We start from the raw sequence: 24,846 nt of genomic DNA on the forward strand, positions 1-24,846 counted from the left end.
TTCAGTCCTTGGTCGGACCTTGCTTTTCTATGGGCCGGCGTGCCCTTAGAACAAGTGTCCCGGCACGTTGTTGTCACAACAGATGCCTCCAACTCGGGCTGGGGCGCGACATGCAACGGGCAGGCAGCTTCAGGGTCCTGGACAGGACCTCGACTGCTTTGGCACATCAACTGCCTGGAGTTGCTGGCAGTGCATCTAGCTTTGCGACGGTTTCGTCCGCTAGTGCTGGACAAGCACGTGTTGGTCCGCACGGACAACACTGCGGCTGTTTCGTACATCAACCGACAGGGCGGTCTACGATCACGTCGCATGTCTCAACTCGCCCGCCATCTCCTCCTCTGGAGTCAGACGTGGCTCAAGTCGCTGCGCGCTGTCCACATCCCGGGGGAGCTCAATCGTGCAGCCGACGCGCTCTCACGACAGCTCACTTTCCCCGGGGAATGGCGACTCCATCCCCAGACGGTCCAGCTGATCTGGAGTCGATTCGGGGAAGCCCAGGTAGACCTGTTTGCTTCCCACGAGTCCTCCCACTGCCAGCTGTACTATTCCCTGTCCCAGGCCCCCCTGGGCACAGATGCACTGGCACACAGCTGGCCTCGGGCTTTACGCAAGTATGCGTTTCCCCCAGTGAGCCTGCTCGCACAGACTCTGTGCAAGGTCAGGGAGGACGAGGAACAGGTCCTGTTGGTTGCGCCTTACTGGCCCACCCGGACCTGGTTTTCAGAACTAATGCTCCTCGTGACAGCCCCTCCCTGGCGCGTCCCCCTGAGGAGAGACCTTCTCTCTCAGGGGCTTGGCACCATTTGGCACCCACGTCCAGATCTCTGGAACCTCCACGTGTGGCTTCTAGACGGGACGCGGCAGACCTAAGTGATCTGCCCCCAGCGGTGGTAGACACTATCACTCAGGCTAGAGCCCCTTCTACGAGGCAGGCCTATGCTCTGAAGTGGAGTCTGTTCACGAATTGGTGTTCTTCTCACTGAGAAGACCCCCGGAGATGCCCGGTCAGAGTCGTGCTTTCTTTCCTGCAAGAAAGGCTGGAGCGTGGGCTGTCACCCTCCACCCTGAAGGTGTATGTGGCTGCCATTGCAGCCCATCACGATGCAGTGGACGGCCGGTCCCTGGGGAGGCATGACCTGATCGTTAGGTTCCTGAGGGGTGCCAGAAGGTTACATCCTCCTAGGACACCCCTGATTCCCCTCCTGGGACCTCTCTATTGTCCTGGCGGGACTTCAGAGGGGTCCCTTTGAGCCACTGGATTCGGTTGAGCTGAAGTTCCTGTCTCTCAAGACAGCGCTCCTGATCGCGCTCACTTCCATCAAGAGGGTCGGGGACCTCCAAGCATTTTCGGTAAGTGAAGAGTGCCATGTGTTCGGGCCGGCCTACTCTCACGTTGTCCTGAGACCCCGGCCTGGATACGTGCCCAAGGTTCCCACCACTCCCTTCCGAGACCAGGTGGTGAACCTGCAAGCGCTGCCCCTGGACGAGCGTCCTCCAGCACCCTCGGCGTCAGACTTGGCGGAGCAGTCTGTCGCCAGGCCCAGTACTGGCGTTAGCATGCCCGGAGCCGGTCAGCCCCTGTACTGTGCTAGGTGTCCATATGGCTGGGTTCCCTACGGGTAATCCCATATGTGTATTTTTCCACGGTAAGGTTTCCCTCTTGGCAAACCCGTGTCTTCCCTTGACAGATCGTTCTGTCAGTCTCTTCTGGCAGCCGTTCCATCCCTACTCCAAAGTAGGACCTGCCTCAGAGACCCCTTCCATATGTAGTACTGCCCCCTGGGTCAGTCCATATCGGTATATCCACATGTCGCCTCCCTACGGGTAGGATGTGGTCTCCGTAGCGACCTTTTCCTAAAGGCTCGCTTCCCCATTGTCTTGCCAGCTGAAAGAACAAATAGGGAAGATTTGAAGCTATCTTTCACTGAAGGTTGAAATCCCTTCCATTTACTTTATGTGGGCGGAACAGCAGCATGGCCTTCTCCAGCAGCGATGTACTCACCCTTTGGCCCCTCGGTACCAAGGTCAGTGAATTTGCGCTGGGGCTTTGGGAAGGTTACGACCTTAAGCGTAGCTTTTGTGGCACACCAAGGCTTGTCAACAATTGCAGCGCCTCAGGGTTGTGACGAGGTTCAGGTTATGGCGTTTTCCATAGGACCCCATTTGTCGGTCGACATAACTCGTAGTGACCGACAGATAGGGAACGTCTCGGTTACGTACGTAACCCTCGTTCCCTGATGGAGGGAACGGAGACGTTATGTCCCCATGCCACAACCTTGAACCATTCGCTGTTGCCGGGACACGTTCTCGGCTCCTCAGCGTAAAACCTAATGAGTGGATGCACCTGTCGCCCTATTTATACCCGCTGGCACGGGGAGTGGCTCAGGTGTGTTAATCCACTTGCCAATTTCATTGGCGTTTTCTCTTAAAATCAGAGATGATTGGCCTCCCAAGTGAGACCCCATTTGTCGGTCGACATAACGTCTCCGTTCCCTCCATCAGGGAACGAGGGTTACGTACGTAACCGAGACGGTCTATCACATGATCATTTAGAAATCATTCTAATATTCTGATTTATTATGAGTGTTGGGAACAGTTCTGCTGTCTAATATATTTGATGAATAAAAGGTTAAAAAGAACTGCATTTATTCAAAATAATACTTTACTATCACTTTTTATCAATTTAACACATCCGTGCTGAATAAAAGTATTGTTTTTATTTAAAAAAAAAGAAAGAAAAAAAATTACTGACCATTAGTATATATTGTTATTACATGTTAAAAACATAGCTTCTTCTTTTTTTTATTTTATTTTTTTTTTACTTTTTATTCATCAAAGTATCCTAAAAAGTATCACATGTTCTGAAAAATATTAAGCAGCAGAACTGTTTCCAACTTTGATAATGAATCATCATATTAGAATGATTTCTAAAGGATCATGTGATAATGATCCTAAAAATTCAGCTTTGCATCACAGAAATAAATGATAATTTAAAGTATAATAAATTTAAAAACAATTATTTTAAATTGTAATAATATATCACAATATGAAATTTTTTTCTGTATTTTTGATCAAATAAATGCAGGCTTGATGAGCAGAAGAATCTTCTTTCAAAAACATTAAAAATAGTAATGTTTCCAATCTTTGGTCTGTTCTATATATATATATATATATATATATATATATATATATATATATATATATATATATATATATATATGTTTAGACTTAAATTTAATTATTTATTAAAGAAATAATAAATAAATAAATAAATGTATAAATAAATAACTTATAAAATGTGTATTCCTAGGGACATACTAGAGCCACACAAAACCTTTGTTTTAGCAACAGACCTAAATTTATGTTTCTGTGCAAGTGTGCAAGTGACACATGAATAACAACTTAAATTAGGGGCCTTATTATGAAGAAAAAAATCTTTAGAAAATGCACCATTTTATTCCAGAGTACAAAAGAAAGTCATACACATTTTGAGTGGAGATTTTTGATCAACCATGTGGGAAACATAATGTGACAGGGTGAGGGGGAATGGGAGGCGAGGAGAAGGGCCGACAGATTGTCCCTTCTGACAGCGACTGGCCTTGCCGGAGCAGATGGAGAAAGAGAGAGCCACACAGGTGTGACATTGATCCGATGGGATTGGTCCTGCCAGTTTTGATTTGCAAATGGAAGATGAAAATATTTGAACTACTGATGAATGCTCCATGCTGTCTGAAGCTGCTTGGTCACTATCTGAAAAAGTGAATTCTTGGTCTAGTTGTACATTAATGTACATTTTTGTGTTACTATGGTTGTATTCTCAGATTCAGTCAGTGCACTGTCCATCTGCTGACCTTGCATATAATATACAGTAGCTCAAAAAACACACCACTTTCTTGATCTGGAAAGCTCTAATCTTATTTGCTGACTGTACACAAGCTCTAAGAGTAAGGAAACAGAAAAAGTTGCTGGGGCGTTCCGCAGCCCAAATGACATAACCCGGTACTGCAGGAAGTTATCCGGAGTAACGAAAACTGAAATTTCCGCAGCTCGAGCGGTCAATGGCACTTTGCCAATACCATTTCAGCAAATCTAATTTCGTCACAAACCTAGCAGAACCCAAGTTATCGATGCAGTCTTCACTTCAATGTCATGCTGCAATACATGCGTTTGAGTCGGCACATCACTAAACAGCATGGGAAATTCTTGAATTAGCCTCATAACATCCCGTTTCTGTGACTCAAGCAAATTATCAAGTTTTCAGACAATTTTTTTTAAATCTCAGAATTCGAAAGTCTACCACACATTAATAAATCATTACAAAGTGTTACACCATCATCAGGATCACACTCACCAGGAGAAAGCCGCAACACCTCGTCCTTCACTATCGTAGGATCAGACACCGCAACAACAGCAGCAGCTAGAACATCAGTAGGAAGCTTTTTTTTCTCTTCCACAGATTTCTCAGACACCTTTCGAGAACAATATAATTTCAACATGTTAATATGGCAGGTACAAAACTTCCGTTTGCGTCAGGCACGTGGATTACAAAATCAGTCTCACTCAATATCTTTGATACCTTGTACGGACCAGAGAAACGAGCAGTCAGAACTGAACCTGGTACTGGTAACAGTACCAAAACATCGTCGCCAGGTTGAATTTCACGCACAACAGCTTTCCTATCATACCATTTCTTCATGCCCTCCTGAGCAGTGGACAATGATTTTCGTGCAAATTAGCACGCATTATGTAGTCGTTCTCGGAACCGACTGGCGTAATCTAGCACATTTTGTTGAGGTGACTTAGTGTCATTCAACATTCTATCTTTCAATACCTTCAGTGGCCCTCGTATGGTGTGACCAAAGACTAAATCTGCAGGACTAAACCCCAGAGATTCTTGAGCTGCTTCACAAACTGCAAACAACACTAATGGTACTCCATCGTCCCATTCTTTAACCAGAGCTTAGACATTACTTTTTCAACATTGACTTCAGCGTCTGGTGAAATCGTTCAATAGCACCCTGGCTTTCAGGATTATACGGGCTCAAGATCCGATGTGAGATACCCAAAGTTTTCAACACTTGTCTAAAAACATTAGAAAGAAAATTTGTACCCTGGTCAGTCTGTACGATTTTTGGCAATCCGAACGTAGAAAAAAGGCGCAGTTATTCTTCTCAAGGGAACAGCCTCCGGAAATCGTGTCGCAGAACACATAATCGTTAACAAAAATTGATTACCTGCTTTTGATTTCGGCAAGGGACCAACGCAATCCAAAATTATGTGCTCAAACAGTTCGCAAATGACAGGGATCAGAATCAATGGAGCTGGTGGAATCTTTTGGTTGGGCTTGCCCATCACTTGACACTCATGACATGTGCGGCAATACTTAGACACATCGCTCTTCAAGCCAGGCCAAAAAATTTTTTTGAGAATGCGGTTGTAAGTTTTTGTCACCCCCAAATGACCTGCTAAATCATGATCATGTGCCAAACTCAACACTTGTTTTCGATAGCCAGTAGATAAAACAATTTGACATACAACATCCCACTCATTCTCCCCATCACTGTAAGGACGCCATTTCCTTAACAACAACCCATTTTCTATCACGTATTCAGCTACGTTGACTTTATCAGGTTGAGGACTTTCCGCAGCAGAAAAACATTTAGTTAACTACACATCTTCTCTTTGTGCAGTCTTAATTCCTTCCTGAGAAATAGGTTCAGCTAACAATTCAAACTCAGCTATTGTCGTATCAGAATGTCTGTCATGTCTAACATTTTCAGAATCTTTTGGACCTGAACCAAAATGCTCCTCAGTGAACACAGGTGACATAAAATTGTCAGCCAAAAAATGTCATCTCCAATTCTGCATTTTTGAGCACGTGTAACTACACTAGCAGCAAATACCTCCGGAAAATGATCAGATATATCACCAACAGGAATAAAACAGTCAGGTTTATCAATGACTTCGAGCACAGGTGACACTTTACCTCCCACCAAATCGTTCCCGAGAATGAATGCAACACCTTTCACAGGAAAGGAAGAACGTATCCCCACCTTAACAAAACCGGAGACCAAATCACATTGCAAGTGTATCCGGTGCAGCGGTACCTTTACAACACCCATCTCAATCCCTTGAACTAACACACTTGACCCACAAAACGTCTGCTCCAACAAAGGAAGTGCATCAGAGACTACAAATGATTGAATCGATCCCGTATCCCTCAAGATTTGTACCTCTTTCTGCTCTCCAGGTTTACCATTTACGGAGATTAACCCCTTCAACAAAAATGGTTTAAACCCTGAGTCAATCACATACTTCTCGAAAACAGCTTTAGACACAGTCTTCACAAAAGTAACAGGCTTTAACTGTCCTTGCTGAGGCTGAGTCTTACGTCTCAGCACTAAACAATCAGAAATAAGGTGTCCCATCTTGTGGCAATAAAAACATTCTCGTGTTTCTTTATTCTGTGGTGAACTGGTTTTAGCACGGGTACTTGAATTTTGAGTTGAAAACAAACTCACTATTTTCTCTGGTCGGGGTAAAGCGAACACACTCTTGTGCGTTAACACATACTCATCTTCAAGAATCGCAGCTTGTGATAACATGGTGACCTTTTGCTCATTCAGGTACGTGAGTACTCATTCCGATAAGCAATTCTTAAAATCTTCTGAAAGCATTAACTCTCTCAATGAACTCAAATCTTGCACATTGTTAGAAGACAACCATTTATCAAAAAGAATTCCATTCTCACGGGCAAATTCCACAAATGTCTGAGCTGACTTCTTATGGTTCCTGAAACGTTGTCGATATGCCTCAGGCACCAATTCATATGCACAAAGAACAGCATTCTTTACGATATCGTATTGCATGCTTTCCTCTAAGGTTAGTGAAGAACAGACTTCCTGTGCTTTTCCAACTAATTGACATTGAAATACACATCGACTTTGGATTCTCTAAAGTGAGGCACTAAAGCGATCTGTTTACTAACATCAAATGTAGTGGTCGAAACATCACTCACAAAATTTTCCGAATTTACTGAAATAACAGGATTAGACTGCACAGTTCGGCCCGAGACAACCGTCGCTAAATCCAACTCGAGCTGTCGCAGTTTCACCTGTGTCTCAGCTTAAATTTCCAGTTTACGGATTTCTAGGTGTAGCTTAATTTCGGCTTGGTGTGTTTCAGCCTGTTCCTGCGCTTCCATCTGGATTTTGGCTAGGCGGACCCTCAGTCGCATATCACCCCCAGAGCCAACAGAAGGGGTAGAAAGTGGGGACAAAGGCGGTAAGCCAGCCTTGGGCTCAGCCTCAACCTCCACCTCGGCATCCTCACCTTTTGCTTCCTCCACGCAGTTTCCTGCACCACAAAAAAATACACACACAAACAAATATTACACAAGATAATATTATAGCCAATATAAAAGTTAGGACGAGCCCCAAAATATGTTGCGTCCCTCATTATTTAGATGCTATTTGTCTAGGAATATTATTAGATGTAACAAGAGATTTGCATGTGTATGTCAATATGGTAATGAGAACTTGCTATTGAAAAGGAACAGACAACAGTCCATAACTGAGTTGAAAGATATTAATTCTTTAACTGCTATAAAGTGAAGTAGTAACAAAGGAAAAAGATAATAATAATGGAGAATAATAAAGCAATGAATATTTATAATTAGTACAACGTAACGAGAGTAAACAGATCAACAGACAATCTAGGGAAGAGGAAGGAGCAAGAGAGGTGTGCTTAAATCAAAAAACTAAATATAACAAAAAGCCCCTTTAACTAAAGTTAAAGAACTAAACTCACTATCAACAAAAAAGGTAGAAAGAAACATCTTTAGCGTACAATGCTATGCCTAAACTATACTAACTTAAACAAAAACATACATAATTAGCACCACTCCTAACACTAGTGCGTCTAATACAGTTCAGTAAACTACATGTGCAAATGTAAGTCGCGACCTGCTTACCTGACTCACAACCTCTCCTGTCAGTCTACACAATGTTGAACGATGAATTGAGATGAAGATTTCATGACAGCAAAAACACATGCGAGCACAAGCAAAAAGAACTGATCTAACTGCAAGATCACAAAAGCAGTGAGCACCAAACAATGATCAGTCGCTCAGACTGGTTTCTCAAACAAGAGAACCGTCCTCACAGAGTGTGCAAACTCTTTTCCCAACCCAGAGTCTGTTTTTGCCATTGAAGTTAGAGCCATTGATAAACTACCAGGCGACAGGCGATTGGTGGCGCGATCCCAGACGTCAGCATTCCTACGTCAGCTGATTGACAGGCGGACTCTCTGAACAAGCTTCACACCTGAAACAAATAGATTACACAGACATACACGACAAGCATATGCAGCAACATACGCAAGAAAATTACGAAGCGCAGCATACGTAACAATATGTTTTAAGAGTAATTTTAACCATTTGATCCAGGGGGTGGAGATGGGTAGGTTTAGGGGTGTAAATGGGATCCAGCGGTTGGAGATGGGTAGGTTTAAGGGTGGAAATGGGATTCAGGGGGTGGAGTAGGTTTAGCGATATGTAAAGTGGGAGGAGCTGGATCTAATGTTGGAGTTGTGCACCACTGTAATACCAGTGTACGTACATGGTAACTCCTCAGGAACTGTCCATAATATAAACTGTAACATGCTTGACACCAACCACAATTTATATGTAAAGCCTAACTTACTGACTGCAGCTGTGTAACATCAAAGTAATTACATGATAAATCCAGGGCTTAATTTGTGCCGTAACAAGCCAGATCTGGAACCGGCACCTCCGAAATCCGATCCATCACCTAATTTTTGGCAGGTTAGACTTTTAGTTATTGGAATATGTTCTCAGGGCAGCATTGCATCTTATTGGTTCTCTCAGTCATCCAATCAGCGACAGCAGGAGGCGGGACATGGATTATTTGAATTTTTTTTTTCTCAGGACGCGGGAGACATCACACTAAGGAGATCGTTGCAGTTAAGGTAATGTTATATTTTCTGTTGAACTATATTTGATTATTACATTAAAATGTCAAAATAATGAAGTATTTGGATTTTAAGTTAAGGTAATGTTGTGTTTTATGTTGAACTATATTAGATATTACATTAAAATGTCTAGATAATGAAGTATATATAACGAGTAAGGTTAATGCTTATTTTTTCTATGAGCTGTTATTTAACTAGCTAGCTAACTGATGTAAGTAAGCTAAATCGGAACATTAGCTAGCTAGCTCTAAGAAAGGATAATAGCTAATGTTAGCTTATATTCTAATATAACTTTTACTGGCTGTAATAGCAAGTTACGCTGCTGTGGTATTGTTGCTGTTCCCAGAGCATTTTGTCATAGCTACATACAACAAAATGCTTGGCTTTGGCTTTGGCTTAACGCGTTTTTGTTGCAGATATTCTAATGCTGCTCTCAGGGCACCTTACCGTAACTCCGTGCAATCATTTGCTGCTCTTAGCGCGTTTTTGTTGCAGATATTCTAATGCTGCTCTCAGGGCACCTTACCGTAATTCCGTGCAATCATTTGCTGCTCTCAGCGCGTTTATGTTGCAGATATTCTAATGCTGCTCTCAGGGCACCTTACCGTATCTTCGTGCAAACATTTGCTGCTCTTAGCGCGTTTTTGTTGCAGATATTCTAATGCTGCTCTCAGGGCACCTTACCGTAATTCCGTGCAATCATTTGCTGCTCTTAGCGCGTTTTTGTTGCAGATATTCTAATGCTGCTCTCAGGGCACCTTACCGTAATTCCGTGCAATCATTTGCTGCTCTTAGCGCGTTTTTGTTGCAGATATTCTAATGCTGCTCTCAGGGCACCTTACCGTAATTCCGTGCAATCATTTGCTGCTCTCAGCGCGTTTATGTTGCAGATATTCTAATGCTGCTCTCAGGGCACCTTACCGTATCTTCGTGCAATCATTTGCTGCTCTTAGCGCGTTTATGTTGCAGATATTCTAATGCTGCTCTGAGGGCACCTTACCGTATCTCCATGCAGTCATTTGCTGCTCTTAGCGCGTTTTTGTTGCAGATATTCTAATGCTGCTCTCAGGGCACCTTACCGTATCTTCGTGCAATCATTTGCTGCTCTTAGCGCTGTTATGTTGCAGATATTCTAATGCTGCTCTGAGGGCACCTTACCGTATCTCCATGCAGTCATTTGCTGCTCTTAGCGCATTTTTGTTGCAGATATTCTAATGCTGCTCAGAGGGCACCCTATGATATTAGATCTACAATTGGCAGCTCTAAGGGTATTTTTGCAGCATGAATTCTAATACTGCACTCAGGGCACCTTACTGTATCTCCATGCAACATTCATTTGCTGCTCTTAGTGCATTTTTGTTGCAGATATTCTAATGCTGCTCTCAGGGCACCTTACTGTATCTCCATGCAATCATTTGCTGCTCTAAGTGCATTTTTGTTGCAGATATTCCAATGCAACCCTCAGGGCACCTTACCATATCTCCATGCAGTCATTTGCTGCTCTCAGCGCGTCTTTGTTGCAGATATTCTAACGCTGCTCTCAGGGCACCTTACCGTATCTCCATGCAATCATTTGCTGCTCTTAACGCGTCTTTGTTGCAGATATTCTAACGCTGCTCTCGGGGCACCTTACCGTATGTCCATGCAGTCATTTGCTGCTCTTAACGCGTTTTTGTTGCAGATATTCTATTGCTGCTCTCAGGGCACCTTACCATATCTCCATGCAATAATTTGCACCTTATGACATTCGATCTACAATTGGCTGCTCTAAGGACATTTTTCTGCATCCTTACTCACATTTTAATACTGTTCTCAGGACACCTTGTAGTGTCTGCATGAAACATGAATTGGCTGCTCTAAGGACATTTTCGCTCAAAGCATTCTAGTACTGCTCTCAGGGGACCGAATTAGATTTACATCCAACATTAATTGGGTGCTCTATGGGCATTCGTTGCACACTTTCTTATACTACTGCATCCCTTCTCGTATACATTCTAATACTGCTCTTAGAGCACCTTATCTAAATGTAATATCTAAATGTAATAACACAAATCTCAGGAAACTTCATATGCTACTTTCTGTGTAGTACTGAAATTTGCAAACATACAACTAGTTTTCTTCTAATCTAGTAACATTCAGGTATGCTGTGTCTATTTCTGAAGTGTTTTGTAAAATTATTGTTTGCTTAAAGCTGTTTTGTTTATATCAACTGCAGATTATGGAGCAGCTATGGATCGAGGGCATCCGAAAGAAACTGAGAATAGAAAAAGATTCCCGTGTTTCCACAGATATCAAAATTGTTCATGGGGACAAGAAAACGGAGTTTATGGAGAACTATGTAGAAGAACTACAGAAGAAAACAAAGACCTTTTTCTTGGCAGCAAAACAGAGCAGCAAAAATTATTATTTCCATGCCTGTGAAAGAGGCAACAAACCAACAGGAAAAAGCATGGGCAAGGCATGTGAAACAAGGGCCAATTCCTGTGAAGCCTATGTGTCATTTAAATTTATAGAGGAGACCGGTTTCACAGCAGTAGTAGTTCGGCAGCAATTAACACACACAGGACATGATTTGGTAACACTTTAGAATAAGGTTCCATTAGTTAATGTTAGTTAACTACTGTCGTTAACATGAACTAAGCAAGAACAATCCTTCTACAGCATTTATAAGTCTTAGTTCATGTTAATTTCAACATTTACTAATGCATTATTTAAATCAAAAGTTGTGCTTGTTAACATTAGTTAACGCACTGTGAATTACCATGAACTAACAATGAATAACTGTATTTTCATTAACTAACATTAACGGAGATGAATAAATACAGTAATAAATGTATTATTCATTGTTTGTTCATGTTAATTAATACATTAACTAACATTAACTAATGGAACCTTATTCTAAAGTGTTACCCATGATTTGTCAAACCCTGAAGAGAGGAAGAAAAATGCAATTAATCCAGAATTGTTAGGATTTGTCGAAATATGGCTCACAAAAGGTCTATCCATATCACAGATTGTCATAAAAAGTTGTGATTGGGCATGTAGTCGGGGTTACACCGATAAGCATGACAGACGTTTCTTCCTAACTCCAGAAGATGTAAGGTTGGTAAAACGCCATCTCCGCATCTTCACTTTGCCGGACATTAATGATGCTGTGAGTGTGGAAAAGCTGGTGACAGGTGAACTGAAAGAAAATATTTGCTTTTTTCAACCTTTGACAAAAGACCAGCCACTGGTTATTGTTGTCCAGACACCACAACAGAAGGCTCTACTCCAAGAGAACCCCCACCCCATGGTTTTTATGGATGCATCCTACAAAGGTTTGACATCATATGGGTATGCACTGTATGCCCTTGTACTTGTCAATCAAACTGGAAGAGGAGTGCCATTTGCGTACCTAATAATGAGCCAGGAATCCTCAGCAATAGTTGAGCTTTGCTTGAACATGCTTTGTTCAAGAAATCCAAACTTTTACCCAAGGTGAGAACAGTTCTTTTCAAAAGTCCAATACCCATACAAGCACAAAAGAGTTGTAATACTGAGAGATAACTGATTACCTTTTGTAACTTAAACAATTTTCAACTTAATACATTTGCCTAGATGAAATTGTGATACTCCAGTATTCTGCAATATTATTATTGGACTTATTTTTCCTAGGTCAGTTATGATCGACAGAGACTTAAAAGAGCTCAATGCCATAAGAGAAGTTTTCCCCAAATCCAAAGTTCTCCTCTGTTGGTTTCATGTTCTCCAGGTACTGATTGCATTTAAGAAATGCACAAGAAGGTCCTTTGAACATTCTCTTTGGTTGTAAATAAATTGATTTACAATTTTGATATCATATGCCTGCTGTAGCTTCTGAAAAAACAATGGAGCCTCATTTAAAGTGCCATATATTGTCTATTAAAGGCTGTACATCGCTGGGTTACATCAAGAGATGGTGGGAACATGTCACCTGACAAAAGACATGTCGTCATTCATGCCATGACCTCAATGAAAGCTTGCATGACGGTAACTACAATAGATATATAAAATTGTATGTGTCTCAATATCTGGTATTACCCATGTTTCGTCTTTGTTGGGTACTCTAAACTGGCAACCATAATATATGGTATGGTTTGATTTCAGGAGGAAGATTTTGTGACCGTTTCCACTAGTGTGTGCAATGACCTTGATGCCCAGCTTGGCAGCAATCGAGTGACAACATACCTGAAGGTGCACTGGCTTCCACATGCAGCACTATGGGCCAATTTTGGACGACTATTTGAGCACAACAACAGCGACACCAATAACAAGGCAGAGAGGTAGTCAAAGATTAATAATCATGTTTTTTCCAAACATTACAATGCATGATATAAAACAAAAAGTAACTCATGATTGGGAACATTTGGTTCCCTAGATGGCATATTTCTCTTCTAGTCTGCCACTGAAAACAATTTTTCTGGTCACATTTGGAACTTTTTTTTTTTTTGTATTTACATATTAAGTTATCATTTCCAAAGTTTCCAATATCAGAATCTTAGCTCCCCAAGACTGAGTGAGTATTGTTTTCTCAATCTGTGAATTACTCATAACGGTATATTATTGTTTTCCCCTTTTAGGTTTTTTCTTGCGCTGAAATACCAGTTCCTAAGGGGAGAGGCAAACATAAGAGTTGATCAACTTCTTCACTTGCTATGTGGTGATATTCAAAAATATTATTGGTAAGGCATTTGGTAATGTTATCTTTCAGATACTTGAAACGACTAATTCTATGCTCACAATACTGTCCTCCGTTACATGTCCTGCATGAATGGAATTAAATGAGAATTGAATTAAAAATGATCAATTTCTGTGATTTAAAAAGGTCAATACTATATTTAATTTTATACACAATAATGCCTGTTATCCTCAGACTAAATGCTCTTTTGTTAATGTAGCTACCTGGACGACTTGGCAGACGCAGGAAGACTGAGGATCTCCTTGTCAGCATCAACATCTTCAGCAGCCAACACAGTGGGACAGCAGATCCTGACAAATGAGCAAGGAATGTGCTCTGTGCAAACAGGGGCAGGGCCCAGCTCAGATTCAACTTGGAATACTGTGGATCTAGTCAAGATGCAGTGTGACTGTGGATGGTATGATAAGGGAAATGTATGCACACATATTGTCTCCGCATACACTGAAGCACAGAAATGTATTGATATTGCACAGCTACGTGCTGACATGGCTAGAGATATTGTTGCCAAAAACCAGTACCACATTGATGGTGATTTCATTACTGTTCACCCCACTGATGTAAGTGCCACATTTGTATTTACTGGTGAACCTGCCTTTTGTACCTGTGCTGTCAACAGTTACGGTCAAAAGTGTGTGTGCTTACATGTTGCTGACTGCCTGCAAACTACCAACAATTCACATTCTACATGTCCCACTGATGGAAACGAAAATATGTTTGTGCCAACAAATGTCACTGCACAAGTTCAACTTCAGTCTATGTTGACAGATTTACTGGAGTGGAGCAAATCAGAAAATTACATGTATAGTAGTGACCTGTACACTACAGTGAAGAGGGCACACACAGTGGCCTTCAATCGTTTTGGCATTGTGTCAAGAAAACGAAAAATACATGCACTCCATGCTTATCGCCAGCGGATAGAGCAAGCCAAACGAGAGCTTTACAAAAAGCGCAAAACAAGAAGATACAAGCGCTAAATAATAATAATAAACAGATTTAACCAAAAAAGATTGTTTAATTGCATTTTTGCATTGATTTAACAATGTACAGTACAGTGAACAGTTAACTGCAGTGTAATTGTGTCAGAAATAGTGTCAAAATTCAATTTTCTAGAGCCCTTGCTTTTGCAACAAGGCACTCTCTGATGATCTGAAACACAACCTGGCATACTTGGGGTCCAAGTGTGTGTGTGACCTTTGAATACATGTCCATGTTGTCACCCAACACTTGTTCGATTATATCGAGTTCAGCACTGTAAACAAAAGAAATCTGAGTTGTTACATTATAAACAGTACAATTACAAATTAAATGAAAGCACTGGCATAACAATATTATGCCAATTCAGAAGGAGAAAGACTTAAAAAGTGGAAGGAAAAAGATATCTGTATGCATATTTTACCTCAAGTCATGATCCTCTCTTCTGCAGCCTCGCTCGGCCAGCTGCTTGCCTATGATTTTGAAGGGTATTTCCTTGGTCAAATATCCTAGGTCTTTAGCAAGACCTTGGCACTCCTCTGTGTCATAAAAGGAGCAAATGAGTAAATGAGACATTAACATGTTACTAACATAATTTATATTTTGGTGACTAAACAGTTTACATTTTGTTAAACTGTATGGTCATTGGAATTTGTTTGCCTATGCCTCATTCATTCACCTAGGCTACATATGCCTCCATCATGGCTGACATTCTAAAACTTGCAGTTCTACAACCTTTGGTGGGACACCTAATTCAGTAATATGGGAATCTGTTTGAATGTACACCTTTAAGAAATCACCTAGTTCTGACTGCATATATGTTACCTTCAACTAGTTTGGTGCACATTGTAGTGTTTGAGCCATACGGACTCAGATGCACCCCTACCTCTTTCAATTCCCTCACAAGCTCCTTTTTTTTCCCCTTTGCCTTCCTCAAATAAGTCACCATGAGGTGACCAGAGAATTTCTCTGGTGCAGAGCATCTCCTCTGCAGCTCCTCTACTGAAACAAAGTGCCTGTGCAATCATAACACATCATTTTTTGTGAACATCAAAAACCAACATATCTGTAGACAAAGATCATCTATAAAACCATGAGGCTTAAGTGAACAACATCATATTGTTTGACAAATAAGCCATTACTCATTACTCTACTCTACATAGTTTGTAGTTTTACCTGTTTTTTGCATTAGTTGCATTAGGCACATAACACACGTTTTACTGATTTTATCTGCACTCTTGCCTCTATCAAGTCAGTTTGTCATATAAAAAGGAACACCCACCCAACCCAACTCTAGTTGTAGCATTACCAACCTTTTAGCTTTCTTTGAAGACGCCACCTTCAACAGGCTATCCACATAGAATCCATCTTCAATAAAGAATACATACACATGTTGTTAAATGTTATTTCAGCTCAGTGTCATTCCAATGTTAATAATGAAATATTTATTGGCACCCCTATTCAAATTAGAGAGTAGAGTGGTGTGCAACATCCAAAAAAAATCAATGGTATCAAATATAGTAGAAGAGGTATTCTGCCCCGTTTATGCTCCTAAAGGATATTTATTTACTTGAAAAAAATGCAAGGTTTCAATCCCATCGGATCTTCATTAGGCATTGAAAACAGAGACGGCCTGTATTACATGACTGCACACTCACGTTCAAGTAGTCTATGTACATCTGTATGTGTGCATGAGAAGAGGTGCACAGCTGCTTTGTGATTACACAAGCTTTGTACATAAGTCCCATGCTCTTTTTAAATCCAGATGCTAGAGATGATTAATACTACAGGAATGAGATGTGGAGTCGTGCATATACATAATAATAAAGCTTCATTGCAGACACAGGTCCATATAACACCACATAAAGTATAAATAGTATAGTGTGTTCTGCTCCTTCTATACTCACTCGGATTACAAAATATCTTATTTGAGCCAAACGTTGTATATGTGTGCCAGCAAGTTAAGTCCATCCTATCCAACTTACATGTATAGATAGAATATAAAGTACAGTATCATAATATTATATACCCTTTTTTTCCGATGCCTCCTCCTTCTCCTCTTCCTCTGCACCTGATGTATCTGCATCATTTGCACATAGCAGACATTTGAATTTACATTCAAATTTTATAAATAAAAAAGATGATCCTGAATAACTCAACAAAACTAATTAATTGTTTACCTGCAACAACCTCCACCTTTGTTTTTGCTACTATTGTGATGTGAAAAAAAATGTTACTCTGAGGAAACAAAGGGTGTGTGAGTAACTGAATAAAATCTCTGAAACACATGTTTTACCTTCAACTGCCTCTGCAGTCTCCATCTCAACTGTTTCTGCCTCTGTTAAAACATGAAAAGAATCTACATTGGAAATATATGACATTCTCAAATTGTGATTTTCAATAAGTTTTTCAGTCACCTTCAACATGGGTGCCTACAAATTTGTTGGGTGCTAAATGGAACATTAAATTTCTTGTGTAATGTAACGTGCATGAAAAGAATATAAAATACTGTATGTAAAGTACAGTATTTAATATAGAGTACAGTATCATAATATTATATACCGATACCCATTTTCTCAGATGCTGTCTCCTCCTCTTCAAATGCATCTGATGTATCTGCATCATTTGCACATAGCAGACAGGACGTCAAATTGACATTGACATTTTATAAATAAAAATGATGATCCTGCATAACTCAAAAAACTAATTAATTGTTTACCTGCAACAAACTCCACCTTCGTTTTTGCTACTATTGAGACGTGAAAAAAAATGTTACTCTTAGGAAAAAAAGGGTGTGTGAGTAACCGAATAAAATCTCTGAAACACATGTTTTACCTTCAACTGCCTCTGCAGTCTCCATCTCAACTGTTTCTGCCTCTGTTAAAACATGAAAAGAATCTACATTGGAAATTGGAAATTTTTCAGCCACCTTCAACAGGGGTGCCTACAAATTTGTTGGGCACTGTATGAAACGTTATATTGCTTGTTTAATGTAACGTGCATAAATAGAATATGAAATACAGTATGTCTAGCCACTGCAATCCAACTAACATCAGTAACAACACTGGGGCCAACTAAGAGTAGCCTTCGTAAACAAACCTGTCTATTTGTGTGTGTGTTGTCCTACCTGGTTTTGGACTCTTTTCTGTAGAGCAGAATGAGCATGTCTCCTGCAAAAGATTTTGCATGATAAATAGTTATGCAAAGTACATATCAAATTATTCTTTTGTTACAGACCAGTCATGGGAGTCATTCAAATTAAGTCCCAGTCCCTGATGAGGTGGAGTTTGGCTTATCAACACATCATGACACTTCACATGTGACCCCTAGTCATCACAGATTTAACTGCTGATTCACTCTTCACCCACGGATTATGTTAATGACTCCCTGGACTAATATGTGACAAAAGAATCGTCTGATGTGTACTTGTCTTTAATCTGACAGCGGAATGTTGCTTTAGATAAAATATAATTAGCACTTGCCTTTTTCTTCCCTGACATCTTCTTGTAGCAGACTGTACAAATGCCTGAACTATCTGAAAAAAAAAAAAAAAAAATGCTTTGGATAACACAAACACATTAAAAGCAACCATAACCTTCACATATTTCAAGAGCCATAACTAGTCCAAAGTATGACATCCTCCGAATTTACTAGTTAAAGCTATCACTCCAAATCATCAGTGACTTAACCTTAATGCAGGGAGCGAAAGTTAGCCAGCAGAGCTCAATAAGTACAAATGTATACTACTTACCAAGGGATTTAAACAACAAAATCCCAAGTCTCTCCCGCTCTTGGGAGATGGGGAGGCATTCGAGGTGACCTTGTTGTCCCTGGAGGATCATTTCTGCAAACTAAAAGTGCAACAGAAAGTCTATTTTAATTAAATAACATCACTTATAATAACTGAACATTATAGAGCAGGCAAGATCCATTAATATTTAATCTGCAACTTCCATTCAAAATTGCTCTAGTTAAAGTGAAAACTAAAAATATCTATATTTTCAAAAGACAACAGAAACATTATGCAGAAAATGACCAAATTGTACCATTATTGAGAACACTCCACATGACACAGAGTCATTTTGCAAGTCATGGTCCCTGTTTATGAACTTCCAGGGCCCTTGGCAGCCTCTGCTAGCAGCAAATAAGCTGAAAGATTAGAGAATATAATTATGAAGGAGATCTCTACTGAGTTTTCATTACCTCATTTTATAGTGCAATACAAAAACCATGTACCTCCAATTTTCGATGATTTGGGAGCAACGTTGTGGATGCTCCCCCAATGAGTCAATGTATGTAATGGTTCCCTCTTTCAAGTTGCAATGCTATATAGAAGATGGGAAAGCATATGAGAAAGGTCTGAAGGGCAGTTTCAACCAATCTTGAAATTACTGTATTGAAAATCATTGAAATTTTAAAATGTCAACCACAAACAGCTCAAACACCACAAATGAGAATGGCACGATAGCATCAATAATGATAACTAATGTGTGATGCTATTTTGCGCAGAAGACCCATTTCACACCGGGAACATGGCATGAACGACGCGTGTCTGTTGCTTGGCAGCTGCATGGCGTTTCTATGTCTTTGCTTACCAGAAGTGTCTCTGATGCCTCGTTTTTTTTTCCCCACTTCATTTTTTTCTTCACTGTTTTGTATGGAAACACTTCCAACATGCTTGCGTGTGGCGTGAAAAATAGTAGTTAGTCCTATTCCTAGCATGCACACGTTTGAAATGTGCTTGTCACGCAGGCGGTGTGCAAGTTCTAACCTGTTAAGATTGGAGTTGAAATAAAAACGGACACACCACGCAGCTGACACGCTTACACCACACACCCGGTGTGAAACGGGCCTAATAGTCTCTACATAACTTAACAGCAACCTACAAAGAGGGTCCAGTGGCACTCTCCCACCAAGTAGGGCCCGAAGATGGCACTGGCTCCTTTAAGAATGTTTTTCTGACAGGGAATGAAGAAAACATTCATGAACAAGCAAATACACAAACTTTACACCCAATATATTCTGTACCACTGAACAATAACTTTAAACAGGCACATAGCTCTTACTTTTAGAAAATAAGTGCTCCTGGCCCTGGAGCTGCCTTCCAAAATCAGGCGCATAGCCTGGCTATTTATGGGCTCTGTCCCAGGCTGGCTCTAAGTGAGGGAGAGAAATGGTTTAAGTCATTAAATTATGATATGTCTATATCTGATGTATGTATATGTGTGTGTGTGTGTGTGTGTGTGTGCGTGTGTGAGAGAGAGAGTATTATAAAGGTATGGGTTACCCTGCTGATTATGTAAAATAGGGCATCCATTACCTGAGGAAGTAATACATAAATATATAAACTACAATAAGTCACAATAGAGTCAAGTTGAAGTGAAAAGTTGATACAGTTATACAACCTATAATTTTTTAAAAGAAATAGAAAATTACCTCATCTGGAAGTTCAGATGGGCCTACAAGGGCCTCCAAACTGCCCAGAAAGATTTTAAATGGCCCAACTGTCCCAAGGACATCTTCACGATGAAGTCCTTGGGACTTCAGTGTTTCTAAGACTGCATGGATAAAGAAATTAAGTCCCAAAATAGGTAATCTTACTTAGGCTAATGGCACAAATTTAATCCAATCAACTAGTACACGTAGCATACAAAACTACTGTAAAGTATTGTTGGCAATTCAGTGACTTCGTTTTTTTTTCTCTGGTGACTAGAATTCACATTTTATAGACTAGCAACTTTTTTGCCCAGTTTTTTATGTTTTTTGTTGAGAAACATCAAAATATGTAGTCTAACTTCCCTACAGCTCTCTGTCTGTGAGTTAGTGATGTCACACAAGCCTTAAATGGGCAGCTAGAGAATATGGGCAACCGTTTTAGCCAAATGTACTATGATGAAGCAAGTCAGGGGCCACATATTGTGCAATTTATACATAGCCTAGTTGTGTTGAGTTGAATAGAATATCTGCAACAAAAACGTGCTTAGAGCAGCAAATGATTGCATGGAGATACGGTAAGGTGCCCTCAGAGCAGCATTAGAATATCTGCAACAAAAATGCGCTTAGAGCAGCAAATGATTGCATGGAGTTACGGTAAGGTGCCCTCAGAGCAGCATTAGAATATCTGCAACAAAAATGCGCTGAGAGCAGCAAATGATTGCATGGAGATATGGTAAGGTGCCCTGAGGGTTGCATTAGAATATCCGCAACATAACAGCACTAAGAGCAGCAAATGATTGCATGGAGATACGGTAAGGTGCCCTCAGAGCAGCATTAGAATATCTGCAACAAAAATGCGCTAAGAGCAGCAAATGAATGTTGCATGGAGATACAGTAAGGTGCCCTGAGTGCAGTATTAGAATTCATGCTGCAAAAATACCCTTAGAGCTGCCAATTGTAGATCTAATATCATAAGGTGCCCTCAGAGAAGCATTAGAATATCTGCAACAAAAATGCGCTAAGAGCAGCAAATGACTGCATGGAGATACGGTAAGGTGCCCTGAGAGCAGCATTAGAATTTCTGCAACAAAAATGCGCTGAGAGCAGCAAATGACTGCATGGAGATATGGTAAGGTGCCCTGAGGGTTGCATTGGAATATCTGCAACAAAAATGCACTTAGAGCAGCAAATGATTGCATGGAGATACGGTAAGGTGCCCTGAGAGCAGCATTAGAATTTCTGCAACAAAAATGCGCTGAGAGCAGCAAATGACTGCACAGAGATACAGTAAGGTGCCCTGAGGGTGGCATTAGAATATCTGCAACAAAAATGCGCTAAGAGCAGCAAATGATTGCATGGAGATACGGTAAGGTGCCCTGAGGGTTGCATTAGAATATCTGCAACAAAAATGCACTTAGAGCAGCAAATGATTGCATGGAGTTACGGTAAGGTGCCCTGAGAGCAGCATTAGAATATCTGCAACAAAAATGCGCTGAGAGCAGCAAATGATTGCACAGAGATACAGTAAGGTGCCCTGAGGGTGGCATTAGAATATCTGCAACAAAAATGCGCTAAGAGCAACAAATGAATGTTGCATGGAGATACGGTAAGGTACCCTGAGAGCAGCATTAGAATATCTGCAACAAAAATGCGCTAAGAGCAGCAAATGATTGCATGGAGATACGGTAAGGTATCCTGAGAGCAGCATTAGAATATCTGCAACAAAAATGCGCTGAGAGCAGCAAATGATTGCACAGAGATACGGTAAGGTGCCCTGAGGGTGGCATTAGAATATCTACAACAAAAATGGACTAAGAGCAGCAAATGATTGCATGGAGTTACGGTAAGGTGCCCTCAGAGCAGCATTAGAATATCTGCAACAAAAATGCGCTAAGAGCAGCAAATGATTGCATGGAGTTATGGTAAGGTGCCCTGAGGGTGGCATTAGAATATCTGCAACAAAAATGCGCTTATAGCAGCAAATGATTTCATGGAGTTACGGTAAGGTGCCCTGAGAGCAGCATTAGAATATCCGCAACATAACAGCACTAAGAGCAGCAAATGATTGCATGGAGATACGGTAAGGTGCCCTCAGAGCAGCATTAGAATATCTGCAACAAAAATGCGCTAAGAGCAGCAAATTAATGTTGCATGGAGATACAGTAAGGTGCCCTGAGTGCAGTATTAGAATTCATGCTGCAAAAATACCCTTAGAGCTGCCAATTGTAGATCTAATATCATAAGGTGCCCTCAGAGAAGCATTAGAATATCTGCAACAAAAATGCGCTAAGAGCAGCAAATGACTGCATGGAGATACGGTAAGGTGCCCTGAGAGCAGCATTAGAATTTCTGCAACAAAAATGCGCTGAGAGCAGCAAATGACTGCACAGAGATACAGTAAGGTGCCCTGAGGGTGGCATTAGAATATCTGCAACAAAAATGCGCTAAGAGCAACAAATGAATGTTGCATGGAGATACGGTAAGGTACCCTGAGAGCAGCATTAGAATATCTGCAACAAAAATGCGCTAAGAGCAGCAAATGATTGCATGGAGATACAGTAAGGTATCCTGAGAGCAGCATTAGAATATCTGCAACAAAAATGCGCTGAGAGCAGCAAATGATTGCACAGAGATACGGTAAGGTGCCCTGAGGGTGGCATTAGAATATCTACAACAAAAATGGACTAAGAGCAGCAAATGATTGCATGGAGTTACGGTAAGGTGCCCTCAGAGCAGCATTAGAATATCTGCAACAAAAATGCGCTAAGAGCAGCAAATGATTGCATGGAGTTATGGTAAGGTGCCCTGAGGGTGGCATTAGAATATCTGCAACAAAAATGCGCTTATAGCAGCAAATGATTTCATGGAGTTACGGTAAGGTGCCCTGAGAGCAGCATTAGAATATCCTCAACATAACAGCACTAAGAGCAGCAAATGATTGCATGGAGATACGGTAAGGTGCCCTGAGGGTGGCATTAGAATATCTACAACAAAAATGGACTAAGAGCAGCAAATGATTGCATGGAGTTACGGTAAGGTGCCCTCAGAGCAGCATTAGAATATCTGCAACAAAAATGCGCTAAGAGCAGCAAATGATTGCATGGAGTTATGGTAAGGTGCCCTGAGGGTGGCATTAGAATATCTGCAACAAAAATGCGCTTATAGCAGCAAATGATTTCATGGAGTTACGGTAAGGTGCCCTGAGAGCAGCATTAGAATATCCTCAACATAACAGCACTAAGAGCAGCAAATGATTGCATGGAGATACGGTAAGGTGCCCTCAGAGCAGCATTAGAATATCTGCAACAAAAATGCGCTAAGAGCAGCAAATTAATGTTGCATGGAGATACAGTAAGGTGCCCTGAGTGCAGTATTAGAATTCATGCTGCAAAAATACCCTTAGAGCTGCCAATTGTAGATCTAATATCATAAGGTGCCCTCAGAGAAGCATTAGAATATCTGCAACAAAAATGCGCTAAGAGCAGCAAATGACTGCATGGAGATACGGTAAGGTGCCCTGAGAGCAGCATGAGAATTTCTGCAACAAAAATGCGCTGAGAGCAGCAAATGATTGCACAGAGATACAGTAAGGTGCCCTGAGGGTGGCATTAGAATATCTGCAACAAAAATGCGCTAAGAGCAGCAAATGATTGCATGGAGATACGGTAAGGTGCCCTGAGGGTTGCATTAGAATATCTGCAACAAAAATGCACTTAGAGCAGCAAATGATTGCATGGAGATACGGTAAGGTGCCCTCAGAGCAGCATTAGAATATCTGCAACAAAAATGCGCTAAGAGCAGCAAATGATTGCATGGAGATATGGTAAGGTGCCCTGAGGGTTGCATTAGAATATCTGCAACAAAAATGCGCTTATAGCAGCAAATGATTGCATGGAATTACGTTAAGGTGCCCTGAGAGCAGCATTAGAATATCTGCAACAAAAATGCGCTGAGAGCAGCAAATGATTGCACAGAGATACAGTAAGGTGCCCTGAGGGTGGCATTAGAATATCTGCAACAAAAATGCGCTAAGAGCAACAAATGAATGTTGCATGGAGATACGGTAAGGTACCCTGAGAGCAGCATTAGAATATCTGCAACAAAAATGCGCTAAGAGCAGCAAATGATTGCATGGAGATACGGTAAGGTATCCTGAGAGCAGCATTAGAATATCTGCAACAAAAATGCGCTGAGAGCAGCAAATGATTGCATGGAGTTACGGTAAGGTGCCCTCAGAGCAGCATTAGAATATCTGCAACAAAAATGCGCTTATAGCAGCAAATGATTGCATGGAATTACGGTAAGGTGCCCTGAGAGCAGCATTAGAATATCTGCAACAAAAATGCGCTGAGAGCAGCAAATCATTGCACGGAGATACGGTAAGGTGCCCTGAGAGCAGCATTAGAATATCTGCAACAAAAATGCACTAAGAGCAGCAAATGAATGTTGCATGGATATATGGTAAGGTGCCCTGAGGGCAGTATTAGAATTCATGCTGCAAAAATACCCTTAAAGCAGCAAATTAATGTTGCATTTAAATACGACAAGGTGCTCTAAGACCAGTATTAGAATATATGCATCAAAAATGCACTAAAGTGCAGCTAAGCATTTTGTTGTTTATACAGCTATGACAAAATGTTCTGGGAATAGCAACAATACCACAGCAAAATTGTGCAATGACAGCAGCTTAACTTGCTATTATAGCCAGTAAAAGTTATAATAGAATA

The 24,846-nt window shown here is 41.0% G+C and overlaps 3 long non-coding RNA genes across 4 annotated transcripts; all 3 read right to left on the bottom strand.

The window, feature by feature from the left end:
* Positions 1–14,594: 14,594 nt before the first annotated feature.
* On the bottom strand, positions 14,595–17,855 carry LOC127972333 (uncharacterized). Of its 2 annotated transcripts, none has more exons than XR_008157070.1 (7): positions 17,811–17,855; positions 17,519–17,560; positions 16,864–16,893; positions 16,713–16,763; positions 15,997–16,051; positions 15,108–15,222; positions 14,595–14,960 (listed from the first exon to the last, which is right to left on the bottom strand). It is a non-coding gene; the product is annotated as an uncharacterized LOC127972333 (long non-coding RNA). The 2 variants fall into 2 exon arrangements; XR_008157069.1 differs by lacking the exon at positions 17,519–17,560 and adding an exon at positions 16,980–17,021 and having other exon boundaries at positions 14,596–14,960.
* Positions 17,856–18,165: 310 nt separating this feature from the next.
* LOC127972364 (uncharacterized) lies at positions 18,166–18,846 on the bottom strand. The gene is made up of 3 exons (XR_008157077.1): positions 18,730–18,846; positions 18,435–18,534; positions 18,166–18,218 (listed from the first exon to the last, which is right to left on the bottom strand). It is a non-coding gene; the product is annotated as an uncharacterized LOC127972364 (long non-coding RNA).
* A 73-nt stretch (positions 18,847–18,919) lies between these two features.
* LOC127972347 (uncharacterized) lies at positions 18,920–20,263 on the bottom strand. The gene is made up of 5 exons (XR_008157073.1): positions 20,120–20,263; positions 19,971–20,003; positions 19,750–19,839; positions 19,570–19,641; positions 18,920–19,008 (listed from the first exon to the last, which is right to left on the bottom strand). It is a non-coding gene; the product is annotated as an uncharacterized LOC127972347 (long non-coding RNA).
* Between the last annotated feature and the right edge of the window lie 4,583 nt (positions 20,264–24,846).

This window comes from Carassius gibelio, chromosome A4, assembly GCF_023724105.1.
Source record: "Carassius gibelio isolate Cgi1373 ecotype wild population from Czech Republic chromosome A4, carGib1.2-hapl.c, whole genome shotgun sequence".
NCBI classification, from domain to species: Eukaryota; Metazoa; Chordata; class Actinopteri; order Cypriniformes; family Cyprinidae; genus Carassius; species Carassius gibelio.